General features: G+C 39.3%; 1 protein-coding gene across 1 annotated transcript in view; it reads left to right on the top strand.

Moving 5' to 3' along the window:
- The first annotated feature begins 15,371 nt into the window (after positions 1–15,371).
- Positions 15,372–15,796, top strand: part of PPFIA2 (PTPRF interacting protein alpha 2) — a 508,377-nt gene continuing 507,952 nt past the window's right edge. Inside the window, exon 1 of the mRNA XM_008004129.3 lies at positions 15,372–15,610. The gene's annotated coding sequence lies outside the window, so the exon portion shown is untranslated. The remainder of the gene's footprint in view (positions 15,611–15,796) is intronic.

Here is a 15,796-nt window from a genome sequence, read left to right as displayed (position 1 = left end):
ATAGGAAATAGTAAAATATACCAAAATATATGTTATAATAAAGTAACAAGATATTTTATTTTCTGTTATGAACAAAACTAGTCCTAATAATTCATTGTTATTATGTAAAAATTAAGCTCTATACAAGTTTAACATTTCATATATATAGTATGGAATACTAACGTGTATTAAATATATTACATGCAACTATGGTTATTAATGTATTTGATCCTTGATTGCCTTAAAAATCTCATACCATAAATACGCATCTCAAAGAGATGCACTTATGCAAATACATGGAAAAATCTGTATACAAATTCAGGAGAGTTTGGAACTTTCTAAAGCCTACCTAAGGATCACAGAGAGCTCTATTGACTCTCAGGACGAAAACCTCTATTATCTCTTTTCAACTTGACTCCATCTCTTTGACACCACTAGCATCTAAATGTATTGAACAGCCACTATTTCCATTTATGCATCTCCTGTAATCTCCTTAAGCCATTATGATTTATATTCTGCAATCATCATTTTACTGAAATCTCCCTTAATAAATATAATATGTTCTTGCTAAATCCAAATTATGTTTTCCAATTTTTATCTTACTTGATTTCTCAGGAGTATTTCACACTCATCACCACTCCCTACTTCTTGCCATGATTGCACTCTTTCCTTTCTTCCCTTCCTCATCTCTGCCTACTTCTTGTTAGAAGCATTTCCTAAGTATTAGTGGTCATTGAGGTCCTGTCATCATTTCCTTATATTATCTGATTCTACACCCTCTTAATTATCAATGTTCCTCTCTTCCATCATTTCAAACGCCAGTAATGATTTTCAAACACTTCTTATCAGCCCAGATTTCTCTTTGATAGACTGGTATTTCAACTGCTTTTGAATATCTCTAATTAGATGGCTCACGGTCAGATAATAACCCTTAACATGATCAAAGGTGAATTCATTTTGCTTCAACCCAAATATACTCATCTCTGTTTCATATCCCATTGAAAGGAGGTTCAATATTTATATCACCTATCCTTTCTTATCTCTCAATTTTTATCCTGCCTCTTGCAAATTATACACCACATGCCCTTCCTTTAAAACTTTAATAGGCTCCCTGTTATCCACAGGATACATCTTAAAACACTTTAACAAGATTCGCATGTCTTGCTTAGATTTTTATTCTTTTCTTTCAGTCAAAGCCTCCCTTACCACTCTGCTATAGCCAACTCGGCACCATCCACCATTCCTTATGCAAGCCATAGTTTATCTGCCTCTAGTTATTTGTCCTCACTTTTACCCTTTCATGTCATTCATCCACAAATTTCCTTGGTAACACATTTTCATCCTAATTTCTGATCTTCCACAAATTGATTAAATATATTACCTCCATTATATTTTTTATCACAATGTGGGACTCCTGACTCCCTATGTATCTGGTTCCCACATGATGCAAGGAAACCAAAAATTATAAATCAATACATTATTTATATTATCAAATAAGTTTCAATACCCAAGACACATTTTATAATCCCAAAACTCAAAAAATTAATTGGTACGGTAAATAAAAAGAAAATAAAGCAGGAACACAAATGTATGCTGTAACAAATATTTGCTATCTATGGTAAAATGATCACTAAAATTTAATTACATAAAATGTGAGTTTGCATAATTTCAAGATTAATTAAAGGACCATAATGAGATTTCATTGCTAGCTTGCCAGGAGTCCCAAGTTCCCTCTATCCAAATCTACACTGGACACAGTTGCAGTTTGGCATTATTTCGTGGTAGTGGTCTGCCACAACTTACATATCTCTGAGATGATTTGGGGTTCTTTGGCTGAATAGGACTTCAGATATGCCAGGAAGTTGGCTGACATGTTTGATTAGTACCTGCTTTGCATTTTTTTGTTTTGTTTCGTTTGTTTGTGACAGTTTCTCACTTTGTCACCCAGGCCGGATTGCAGTGGCATGATCATGGCTCACTGCAGCCTCAACCTCCGAGGCTCAAGCAATTCTCCCACCCTGGCCACTCAAATAGCTAGGAGTACAGGCACACATCACCACACCCAATTAATTATTATTTTTTATTATTATTTTATAGAGATGAGGTTTTGCTATGTTGCCCAGGCTGGTCTTTAACACCTGGGCTCAAGCGATCCCCCCATTTCAGCCTCCCAAAGTTCAAGAATTATAGGCGTAAGCCACCACACCTAACTTTTTCTTTTCTTTTTGTTTGTTTGTATTTGTTTTTGGACTAATTCGGGGAGATCTGAGAACATATTTTGGGTCATAAGAACCCAAGTTTTGCATTACCACTTCCCAAAATAAAGTGTCATGTTGATACAATGGAAGCCTCCACGTTAATTACCAGCAAGTACATCCCAGAGGTCACAGAATAGAGAGGCACACAGAACAAATGAAAATGATTAAATGATCCATTTTCTCAAGTCTACTAAAAACACGTAGAAACAAGGGAAAATAGATGGAGCTGGTTATCACTTGTAGGATAGGGCACAAACAGTGTGGAGAAACCATACTACCCAAACTCTGGGGTCCACAATGTTTTTATGTCTTGTTCCTCTCTCTGTCCCATTAGACTTCCACATGAATGGTGTGGTTACAAGGCCCATAATTGAGGGGACTTGAAACACCTGCTAGGGGTCAAAAGGGCAGAAGGCATCCTGGGTCAATGGCACACACTCTATTAGAAAGACGCCAGGACAAATACATCCGGCTGGGAGATGTAGCTCTCTAATTAGCCGGATGAATAGTGATGGGTTTTATTTGTGTTACTTGGACAGAAGATATACATGGTCATAATTAGTGTCACCTATGGATGACCAAATAAAGACCTCTTGAATGCTAGTTTTTCATGTATACCTAGTGTATCTTAAATACTTAGAATCTCCTGTGTATTTTGTATCAAGTGTATTCATATATAATGAATACAAATACATACACAAATATGTACTACTCACATGTGTCATGAACATTGGATATCTCTCGTCTTTCTGTGCTTTTCTGTCTATGTTTAACACACACAAGCTCTGATATTTATTTTATACTTTACAATCCCCATGAATTCTGCCTATGTCTAACAAACATTTTGCTTACTAACTACTTATCCGTTCTTGAAATATAAAAGACTTGGCGCATCTTTTACAAACTACAAACTTATCTATGAAAATTGAATATTTGAAATAGCAAATGCACATTTCACAAAGATAGCCTGCTGTGTCTGACTTTATTTTCTAAAAATGGCACAACAATACCTTTTAGCATGTGATTTGGTGCTACTCTCATTAAGAGAAAGGGATTTATGTTTCTTCCCCTTGAAACCAGGTGGGTTGTGATGGCTGTCTCATAATATGAATATTACATGTGACTTCTAAAGCTTAAGTCACTTAAGCTTAAAAATTACATATGACTTCTAAAGCTTAAGTCACTACTTGTGACCTTGTTCACTACTTGCTCTCCTGCCTTGCTCACTACTTGCTCTTGAAGATTTATCTGGTCATGTCTGACTATCCTTGGGCTGCCATAATTGTGAGGAAGCCCGAGCTATCCGATTTTGCAATACAACGTAGGGAATCCATATGATGACACACATACACAGAGGAAAAGAGAGATTCCTGGACAGCCCCCACTACTTTAGTTGACTCCCACCCTGACACTTCCCAGTTTAGTCACTGTCTGACTGTATGTGCATAAGAGATTCCAAGCCAGAACTACTTAGGCGAGCTCTGACCCACCTATACCATGATTAAGAATAAAGTGATTGTTGTTTTAAATTACCAAGTTTTGGCATGATTTTTTACTCAGTAATGCATTGGTAGAGTATCTGTCATTTTCCTACCTGGTCTTCACCTCTCTTCTATATCTTATGCCTTAATATTCATAATATATGAACTTAAGTTCAGCCTGTTTATTGTGGAGAAGAAGATAAGGGTCAATTGCTCAATAAATTATATAAACTATTATTTTGGAGAAATTTTTCTATATAATTTCAACTGTCTAGCACTTCTTAAAATTAGTACTAATTTGGGATTGAAGTTGCTGACTTCTCTTTACTGTCTTTGTAAAGCACGCATTTGCCTTCTTCATTGTTCAATTAATCTTTAAACTATGTCCAAAGTGAGGATTACTCATATCAGTTATTCTTGTGGTTTAATTTACTGTCCATGACTGCTTGCACATGCCTTGAATGGTAAATAGTAAGTAAGGGGTCATTGTCATGTTAGTGACGTTTTCCCAATGATTTCTCATCTAAAGAACAGTAATAGTCACTGATCTCAACTTCATACAATTTATTTGTGTTGCTGGTTAATCAAGTAAAATGTTCACTAGGCATCAGCAATGCCAATGGTCAAAGTAATTTGGTAATCATAAATCAGTTTGAGTCATAGCTGGATGATTTATATTTGATAGAAGTTAAAAAGTAGGTATTATAAGTCATGTATTACCTGTCTAGCTTCTTCAGGTAGTCGAGGTGGAAAATTCAGGAATTTATATGACTGAGTTTTTATTTTACTAATTTGTAAGATTGAAATTACACTAGTACTGTCAGTATAAAACATTTTTAATTACAAAGTGAGGGTCTCTAAATTGGAGTAGAGTGAAAAATGAAAACCTTTATTATAAGCTTCATGTTAGAATAAATATTCTTTCTATTTAAAAACAACTGTTCATTGTATTTACACCATTTCTCTTCCCTTTTTATCAGACTTTTTATAAGTGTATGGTCACCAAGTCTGAAGATGGACATAAAAGACTTTTTCCTATGAAATTTTATTTCCCTTTAAAAAAGAGAAAATATTTTAGAAGGCATTGCCATTTTTCATTGTTTGTTTTTTCTCTCCTAGTGCTCTTAGATTTAATGTCAGAAAGTATTGAGTGATGCAAAACAAAATTCCCTGAAACTTGTCTTCTCTTACCATACTTTGACTTCAAAATATAACTAACAGTTTTTGCTTTTGAGAACAGTAAGATATCCTTGGTTAGGAATTGAAATGTCAGTAAATATTTGTCAAGTTGCTAGAGTTTACAGTAATCTCATATAAATGCATAGATAAAAGCTGACTAATATAGGCTTTCATAAAAATTTATCTTGTGAGAAGTGATGCTTATAAATTTGCGTGGAGGCACAAGAGTCAGTAATGATGTGCTTAGCATAGCTTTGATATTCTGCAGTTTGCTTTTTTAGACAGGTAGGAAGAATAACATATAGCATAAACATCACAAGAAACATGCTAAACTTACAATAAACAATGCTTACCCTTTGTAATAAAAAGAATTGGGTGTTTAATTTTTATCTTTGTTTTCAATTAATTGAGTTTAATATGTTTCTTAAATTTACGCATCACAGAAAGTTAAAACATAACATATTCTAACATACCTTTCATTTCCATTATTATTTTCACAATGTATGGGAGAAACTGGCTAAGTTTTAATCAAAATCTTTTTATTTTTTCTGTACTTAAGTCTAGACTACTTTCCCAGTTTCTTTTGTAATTAGATGTTGCCATGTGAGTTGTTCTTACCAGTGGAACTTGAAAAAAGTCTGGACATGTGTGGGCCAAGGTTTTTTATGAAGTGAGTATGGTGCCGCCACTCTCTTTCCCCTGCCACTGCCTGGCAAAACCCAAGGGGATGACAAGGCACAGACAAGAAATGAGTCTGAATTACTCTAAAGGAGAAAGCAGTCCACTGATCAATTCTACATTGGGATACTGAGAAAGTAAAGAATAAACTTCGTTTCAGTTTGACATATTACATATTTGGGATTGTTTTGTCGCCCACCCTAATAATACAATGTGATAATACCATATGACTTTATTTTTAATGGAAATACAGTTCGTGTTCTCACAAGACTATTATATGTAAAGTGTATTATGATAGTTTCTTCTACTATCTGTATATAAATCCATCTTAAATTTTAAGTTCAACTTTAAGCATAAATATAGAAAATGTAATTTGTTTTTAATAATGTTAATAAATTATTTTCATTGTAGGAAAAATATTTTGGTAAATAGGTAACTATACAGTTGAAATGGTGTAATACTGAAGTGAAAATGTCTTTTACAACTAACATTATTTGCATTTTATTTGCATGAAAATTATTCCTGTACTTAAAAGGTAAATTATTGCTATTTACTAAATTTTTGTTATATTAATGGCCCATTTTAATTACCCATTTTTTTTGGTGCCTGATATCAATAAACTTCATCTTCACAAATAAATCCACCCTTGATTTAAATAAACACAAGTGACCATTATTATATTTGTATATTATTATATTATTAATATACCATGTGATATTCAGACTATCTAAAGGGATGGGAGGAAAGGATTACCATAGTAAAAATAAGTTGAATAACAGATTCCATTTAAGGAGTTGTATTAGTCAGGGTTGTCTAGAGGGACAGACCTAATTGGAGATATGTGTGTGTGTGTGTGTGTGTGTGTGTGTGTGTGTGTGTGTATAACTTAATACTTCTCCTTTATATATATAAAGGAGAAGCTCCATATGTATATGAAGCTCTCTCTCTATATATAGTGTGTGCATATATATACATATATATGTGTGTATATACATATACACATATACATATATACATGTAAAGGGGAGCTTATTAAGTATTAACTCACATGATTACGAGGTCCCACAACAGGCTGTCTGCAAGCTGAAGAGCAAGGAAGCCAGTCCGATTCCCAAAGTTGAAGAACTTGGAGTCTGATGTTAGGGGCCAGGAAGCATCCAACATGGGAGAAGTTGTAGGCTGGGAAACTAGGCCAGTCTAGTTTTTTCACAGTTTTCTGCCTGCTTTATGTTCTAGCCATGCTGGCAGCTGATTAGATGTGCCCACCCAGATTAAGGGGAGGTTCTGCCTTTCCCAGCCCACTGACTCAAATGTTAATCACCTTTAGCAACAACTCATACCTCACAGACACACCCAGGATCAATACATTGCATCCTCCAATCCAATCAGGTTGCCACTCTCTATTAACCATCACAAGTTCATCCCTTGTCAATCTGAACACATACAGATCTCCTGAGATCATACATAATCTTCAAGTAAAGACAATAATAAGGTCATAATTATGCCAAACATAATGCAAATATCCTTCATACAACCAGAAATACACCAATCCCCCACCCAAAATACTATTACATAAAGTTAACAATATTTAAATGTTGATATAAAGTCAATAAATCTTACTTCACATGATAAAGGAAAAAGGAAATAAAATGAAGATATATTATTAGTACAAGAAAACATGCACAAACATGTTTTTAACAAAATAAGGAAGAAATACTCATGACAGTTACAGTCCCCCTTTCTTGCAGCTGGTCACATGGTCGTAGCTGGTATTGATGACTACCTTCCTCTACTATTCATTCTGTATTCACCTTGCCTTCAGCAAGCACATCAGCAGGTCATGGTTTTCTTTTCCTGGTGGAATGACCCAAACCTTCATTCCTGAAGGGTCTAGGACATTTGTAGTCCTGCCTGGATTGGGCTGTTGTAGTTTCCCATTGACCTTAATCAAAGGGCATGGTAATACTAAAACATACCCTAATGGATCTCCTGTATTCCATGCATACTTTTCCTTATCTCTATTGTGGAATAGTAGACTGATTTCATCTTGATAGTCCAGGTCAATCACCCCAGTCAACACTGTAACTCCCTTCATAGCCTGTTACCTTAAAGGTAGGAGGAGCCCAAAGTGTGCAGGTGGCAATCTTAACTTCCAGTTTAATAGAATCGTTGTTGTGTCTCCTGGTGGCAGAGTTTCTCCCTCTGGAACTAAGACCACTAGGCCAGCAGAACAGAATGTCACAAGAACAGGAAGCAAAAATTTTGCTAGTGGATCACTAGGGGTAATGGTAAGTGATGCCCCTTCCACTTCCACCCCTTGATTCCTGGATCCTTAAATCCTGGCTATGGGAAAAACAGTACCATATATTGGACTCTGATTCGGAGCATACACCACCTTCTGGAGAACTTTGCCCCAGGCCTTAAAAGTATGGACACCTAGTTGGTGTTGTAATTGTGATTTCAAAAGGTACTTCCACTGTTCTATCAATCCAGTTGCTTTAGGATGATGGGGAACATGGTAAGACCAGTGAATTCCATGAGCATGAGCCCACTACTGCACTTCTTTAGCAGTAAAGTGAGTGCCTTGGTCAGAGGCAATGCTTTATGGTATACCATGACAGTGGATAAGGCATTCCATGAGTCCACGGATGGTATTCTTGGCAGAAGCATTGAGTACAGGATAGGTAAACCCATATCCAGAGTAAGTGTCTATCACTGTAAGGACAAACCTCTGACCTTTCTGCAATGGAAGAGGTCCAATATAACTAACCAACATGCCACCAGGTAGCTGGCTGATCACGCTGAGGAATTGTGCCATAGTGAGGGCTCAGTGTTTGTTTCTGCTGCTGGCACATTGGGCACTCAGCATTGGCTGTAGTCAGCAGCCTTGGTGAGTGGAAGTCCATGTTGCTGAGCCCATGTATAACCTCTATCCCTGCCACCATGGACACTTTGTTCATTGGCCCATTGGGCAATGACAGGCGTAACTGGGGAAAGAGTCTGGTGTCCACAGAATGGGTCATCCTATCCACTTCATTATTAGAATCCTTTGCTGAGGTCACCTGTTAGTGAGCACTCACATGGCATACAAATATCTTCACAATTTTTGACAATTCAGACAGATCCATCCACATACCTTTTCCCCACATTTCTTTGTCACCAATTTCCAATCATGCTTCTTCCAAGTCCCTGACCATCCAGCCAAACCATTGGCCCATAATCAGTATACAATCGCACATCTGGTCATTTCTCCTTCCATGCAAAGTGCACAACAAGGTGCACTTCTCAAAGTTCTGCCCACTGGGAAGATTTCCCTTCACTAGTGTCCTTCAGGGATGTCCTAGAAAGGGGTTTTAGTGCTGCAGCTGTCCACTTTCGGGTGGTACCTGCATATCATGCAGAACCATCTGCAAACCAGGCCCTAGTCTTCTCTTCCTCTGTCAACTTATCATAGGGAACTCCCCATGAGGCCATTGGTGCAGGCTGGGGGAGAGAAGGCAGGATGGTAGGAGTGGACACCATGGGCATTTGAGCCGCTTTCTCATGTAACTGACTTGTGCCTTCAGGACCTGCTCGAGCCCGATCATGTATATGTCACTTCCATTTGATGATGGGATGCTGCCGTTCATGACCCACTTTATGCCTAGATGGGTCAGAAAGTACCACATTCATGATAGGCAGTTCAGGTTACATGGTGACTTGATGACCCATAGTCAAACACTCAGTTTCCACCAAAGCCCAGTAACAGGTCAAGAACTGTCTCTCAAAAGGAGAGTAGTTATCTGCAGAATATGGCAGGGTCTCGCACCAAAATCCTAGAGTCCTCCACTGTGGTTCACCTCTGGGGGCCTGCTAAAGGCTTCAGACAGCATCCCTTTCTACTGCTGACACCTCAAGCACTATTGGATCAGCTTGGTCATAGGACCCAAGTGGCAGAGCAACTTGCACAGCAGCCTGAACCTGTTGGAGACCCTTCTTTTGTTCTGGACCCCACTCAAAACTGGTGGCCTTTCAGGTCACTCAATAAATGGGCCACAGCAACACACCCAAATGAGGAATGTGTTCCTCCAAAATCCAAATAGGTCCTCTAGGCATTGTGCCTCTTTCTTGGTATAGGAGGGACCAAATGCAGCAACTTATCCTTTACTTTAGAAGTCTCACACCACTGGACCCCTAGAAATTTTACCGAGGTAGAAGGTCCCTGAATTTTAGTTAAATTTATTTCCCATACTCTGGCAAGCAAATATCTCACCAATAAGTCCAATGCTACTTCTTGCTCACAGGATCCAGTCAACATAATGTCATCAATGTAATAGACCAATGTGATACCTAGTGGTAGCGAAAAGCAATCAAGGTCTCTTCCAATAATAAGATTATGACACAAAGCTGGACAATTGATATACCCCTGAGGTAGGACAGTAAAGGCATATTGTTCATCTCTCCATATTGTTCATCTTCAAATCTTTCCATTTGAAGGCAAATGGCCTCTGGTGGGCCCTATGGACAGGAATGGAGAAAAAGGCACTTGTCAAGTCAATGGCTGCTGCATAGCAGGTACCAGGAGATGTGTTAATTAGCTCAAACAATGAAGCCACATCTGGTACAGCAGCTGCAATTGGAGTCACCACTTTGTTAAGTTTACAATAATCTACTGTCATTCTCCAAGGTCCATCTGTCTTCTGCACAGGCCAAATAGGAGAGTTAAACAGGGACGTGGAGGGAATCACCACCCCTGCGTCTTTCAACTCTTTGATGGTGGCACTAATCTCCACAATTCCTGCAGGGATGCAATATTATTTTTGATGTACTATTTTTATTGGTAGAGGCAGCTTTAATGCCTTTCATTTGGACTTTCCCAACATAATAGCTTTCACCCTACCAGTCACAGAGCCAATGTGCGGGTTATACCAGCTGCTAAGTATGTCTATGCCAATTATGCATTCTGGCACTGGGGAAATGACCACAGGATAAGCCCCTGGACCCACTGGACCCACTGTAAGTTGGACCTGAGCTAAAACTCCTGTAATTACCTGACTTCCATAAGCCCCTACTTTAACTGGAGGACCACAGTGAGATTTTGGGTCCCCTGGAGTCAATGTCAGCTCAAGCTAGTCTTCAGTGGTCCCTGAAATGTCTAATCATTTCCCTTTCCCCATTGCACAGTTACCCTGGTAAAAGGCCAGAGGAAAGATTAACATCATAAATTGTCGGTTGTGCAGTGGGGTCCTTCCTCAAGGGGACCCAGCCTCCCCTCCATTCAAGGGGTTCTGGGTCTGTAAACTGGGTGAAGTCTGGAAATTGATAGAAGGGTCATGATTCTCTGTTTTTATAATTCAAATTAGTCTTTTGTACTTTCGACCTAGAAGTTTTATACTTGTATAAACTAAGTAGGAATGCAGTAGGCTTCCTATCAATTTCACTTCTAGAAACACCGTGATTAGTTAGCCAATATCAAAGCCTTACACAAGTCAGACTCTTCTGATTGCTCCTTTGCCTCTGCTGTCCATTATGGTAGCCAGGCCCACCTTGCCTTTGATGGTTGAATGTCGCCACTTGGCCCCTCTTTAGGATCCAATTATTCCCACTGTATTTAAACTTTGTAGTTGAGTGACTGCAGTTCCCACTGTTAGGTCTGACATATAGAGAAGAACAATTACAGAGCTCTTCAAAGATGCAGATGTTGCCCTCACAAATCTATTTCACAAAGCATTGGTCAAGGGTATATTTTCTAGACCTCCCAGCTGGGATGATTAGGTCTAAAGTGACTAATCCACTCCACCATCCCAATCTCCCTAAGCCTTTAGATCCCTTCCTCTACATTAAACCAAGGGAGATCAGGCATTTCCAACTCACTCACAGTGGGCCATATTTTAATCCATATTTCAGCTAACCAAGCAAATAAACTATTAGAACTTTTTTAACTCCCCGAGTTGCAACAATAAACGCAGAGTCCCTACTTAGTGAGCCCAAATCAATAAATTCAGGCTGATCCAACTCTGTGTTCTTTCCACCATTATCCCACACCCTTAATATCCATTCCCATGCCTGTTCTCCAGATTTCTGCTTACATAAATTAGAAAACTCAGGCAGTTGTTTTCGAGTGTAGCACACTTCCTTATGGGTCATGCTCTCAACCTCATCCCTAGGGGCTCCCTGGGGCTTTAGTCCAGGTATAAGTCTAGAAGCAAACAGGGGTGTTGCGGGTGGTTCCTGAGGAAAATCAACATTATCTTGCCTGGAAGCTGCCTCAGGGGAGGCCATCACTGTTGTCTCCGGCAGTGCAGGGTTTATCTCCTCAGATAAAGGTGGAAAGGCTGATGGCATCATGGGTCAGGGAGTGGATGTTGTCACTACTGGGGATGGAGAAGTTGTTTTTCTGGCAAAAAAAAAAAGTTTCATCAGAGTTCACAAACTCAGTGTGCCCAGCTTTATCAGGGTCCTTCCACATGTCCCCATTCCAAGTTGAACGGTCCCATTCTTTTCCAATCAATGCCATCACTTTAACAGTAGACACCTGGCAAGGCTGTGCGTGCACCTTTCTTTGCAGGTGAGCCACTTGCATGATGAGAGGTTGTGTCTGCTTTTCAACAATTTCAGCTTTTTCCTGCAGAGGAGAAAAGACTCTCACTCATGCAATCTTAGCAGATTTGAGTCTCAGAATCTGCTTCTGAAGCTGGGAGTTAGAATCCTGAGTTCATCCTTTTCTCTTATCACTTTGCCCCCTGAACTTACAAGCAACCAACCAGTTTCATTTCGTTCCTTGGTTCTTCACATATGGTCAGAGATATTATGTAAAGAGTCACTAAACTCCTTGCCTCTCATGAGGCGTAAGTCAGGAGTGTCAAATGCATTTATTTTGCATAACTCTCTAAACAATTCATGCCAAGACTATCAGTGTTCTCCATACTATTATAAGTAGAGTCCTTAGCATTTTTGGGTCTAATCATATTAAGCTGCCAACTCCAGAAGCTCCAAAACTGATAAAATAACTCCATTCTTAATATTTTGTTCATCCAGAACCCCTCTTGGTACCAAAATCTGTATTAGGGTTCTGTAGTGGCACAGAAGTAATAGGAGATATATATGTGTATATATATATATGAATTATTCATTCACATGATCACAAGGTCCCACAATACACTGCAAACTGAGGAGTAAGGTGAGCCAGTCCAAGAACTGAAGAATTTAGCATTCGATGTTCGAGGGCAGGAAGCATCTGGCACAAGAGAAGACGTAGGCTGGAAGCTAGGCCAGTCCAGTCTTTTCACATTTTTCTGCCTGCTTTATATTCTAGCTACACTATCTGCCCATCCAGATTAAGGGTGGGTCTTAATGTCCCAGTCCACTGACTCTAATGTTAATCTCCTTTGGCAACACCCTCACAGACATACCCAGCATCAATACTTTGCATCCTTCGATCCAATCAAGTTGACCTTTAGTATTAACCACCACAGGAGTATATAGACAAAAAAACTCATATTTAAAATAAAATGTTAACAAGAAGCATCAGTACATGTGGCTACTATAATATTATATGCTAGTGTGGGCTACTTTGATTGATATTAGGCACTAAGACAAATAATGGCTTTCACTACTTCTACTTAAATGTGGTTAACTATTCAGGAGACAAGCATATCTCATCTTAATAATTGGGCATCAAAAACAACAGAGTCAGATTTATATTGGTATAGGAGATTTTTTTTTTGAATACAAAATATTTACCAGCTCTTTTTTTTTTTTTTTTTTTTTTTTTTTTTGCTCTGTGCTTCTTTTGTTCCCAAAATTCTCCAGATGTATCTACACAGTGGTTCTGAGTAGGATCCCTGACCTAGCAGTATTAGTACCACGTGGGAGCTTATTAGAAATGTAATGAATCAGATGTAGTGAATCAGAAACTCGAAGGATAGGGCCCAGCAATCTGTGTTGTAACAAGCCCTTCTGGAGACTCTCTTGTATGATATATTTAAGGGCCACTAAACTTAGAGGAACTGGTGCAGGTGGTGACTCTTCTCAGGTGAATTGGCTCACCTAATGCCTTCTGCAAAATTGCTACTTTAAACAGTCTTTCTCAGTTTTAATATATTATTTACACGCTTTGCAGTGAAGTTAACAGTGATAGAGTTTCTCAGCTGAAATTTACTATGAAGACCGTATCTTCTTCCCACAATATCCTTTAACTTGTGATTTTTTCTGCCTCCCATTATCAAAGTTTTTCTTTCTGTGATAACTACCAAGGGTTAGCCTTTAACTGTGTTGTGCCAACTGTATGTGGGGATTATACTTACAATTAAAACTTGTATTTGACATACGAATGGGACTCAAGGAAATCAAAACTCTTCTTGGAAACAGTAAGAACATCTGAGTCAGTAATTAACAAATGTTGACTGCCAAGGAAATTCAAACCAAGGTTTAATAAGGGAGGAATTCTTGTACAAATAAATATAATCGCTATATTTAAAAATAAGAATATCTCTCATGTATAAGGAATTTTTACATTTTGTGTAGAATTCTAGAGAGTGAAATTTATGAGTACTGATATCTGATTAGTATGTTGAAGCTATTACAATATGAAGTTTGTCTGAAAATAGACTATGCTATTGTGTGAGGTGAAGAGTTTCCTGTAGTTAGGGGTATTTAAGCCACATCAAATTATGGGTTGATTGGGTGGTCTAGACCCTTCCTCTTCAAAGTGTAGTACCATCTGGGAGTCATTAAAAGGGTAGAATTTCAGGTTTCACCCCATTCCTGGTGAATCAGTATCTACGACTTAACAAGATCCATGGATGATCTGTATGCAGGTTATGTCTGAGAAATAGTGCTCCAGTTGACATCTAATGAATTTTCATACTATTTTTATACTTTTTATAAGATTATGTTGTGTTGCAAAATTTAAATAACAGTCTAGAAGTGGGGTAAATACATGAGCTTAACCCCACTTTCTACTGTAAAGTCGCTAACTGAATTAAATATTTCCCCCAGAAACAAAGATTGTTTCTTGGATATTGTAGTTAATTTTAAGTGAACAGTTATTGACATACTAGTTCTTTGTTAACTTTGGACTCTTGGCTTTATACAAAAGTAAAACACGCCTTTTGGATTTGCTGTAGTACACTCAGAATATTTTCACTAACCCCCAAATTATATTCAGTGTTTAATCCTTCTCCAATTCCTTCATGCACGTCCTCTTCCTTTTCACGAAACCCAGGATTCGTGACTCTCCCTCACAGAAACGTTCCCTTTCTGCTCAGAGTAGGTACTGATTTTGTCTCCTGCTTCCTCAGTCTGTATGAATGGACAGCAGCAGCAGAAAGAAAAGAGGGTAGTTAAAGGGAGGTGGAGATACAAGGGGGACTGGAGCGCGATGGAGAGAGCAGACTCTGCTCAAAGCTAAAATTTACTGGAGCACAGAATACTTAACATACAATTCTCATTACCAAAACAACATGAATGAAGAAGAACTGAAGAGGTAATGAGAAATGACAGATGCCGCCACACCCTAGATTGGCTCAGGTCCCTACAACCATGACTACCATGTCCTGGCCCAGTGGGAAGAAAACTGCTTAAAGAAATGACAAGCACAGAAGACCGGGAGCCAAAAGGTGCCCAAGTCCGTTCCCATCCCCACCAGCTCAGACTGACAGGAGCGAAGGCTGTAGAGCCCATTGTGTGAAAGCAGCCCAGGCGGGGTAGAGTGTGCCCCCTTCCTACTTTGCCCATCCCTGGCCCTCGCCTTCGCAGGGGGCACTGGGAGCAGAGCGAGCCTCGGCAGCCCAGGAGCGGCTCTGGGGGAGACGAGTGTATCCGCGGGCGCGTGTGCGTGAGGAGGAGAGCAAAGACGTGATTACTTCAGAATTTATTTAAGGGCCGGTGGAAACCACTGCAGCAGCTTCCAGGGGAAGCCCTTGTTCCAGAGGAAGAGGAGGTGGTGGCTGCCAAGGAGGAGGAGGGGAGGAGACTGAGGAGGAGGAGTAGCAACCACCGCACGAGGCAAGTGAGGAGAGAAGATGCTGTAGCGTCCTCACCGGCTCCCAGCAGGTTGGTTCTCCCGGCCGACTGAAGCAAGCAAAGAGGCTTGCAAAAAGGCTGGGAGGAGAAAAATGGGTGTGCGTGTGGTGGTGGTGGGGAGGGGGGGAGCAGTGGGGAGGGAGGGGGGCGGCGGGGGTTGATGCTTGCCTTTCCGGAGAAAAAGCGCCTCCTTTAAGTGAAATGAGACGCGGGAAC

The sequence above is a fragment of the Chlorocebus sabaeus genome, chromosome 11 (assembly GCF_047675955.1).
Source record: "Chlorocebus sabaeus isolate Y175 chromosome 11, mChlSab1.0.hap1, whole genome shotgun sequence".
In the NCBI taxonomy this organism is placed as follows: domain Eukaryota; kingdom Metazoa; phylum Chordata; class Mammalia; order Primates; family Cercopithecidae; genus Chlorocebus; species Chlorocebus sabaeus.
This window is presented reverse-complemented; position numbering and strand designations above follow the sequence as displayed.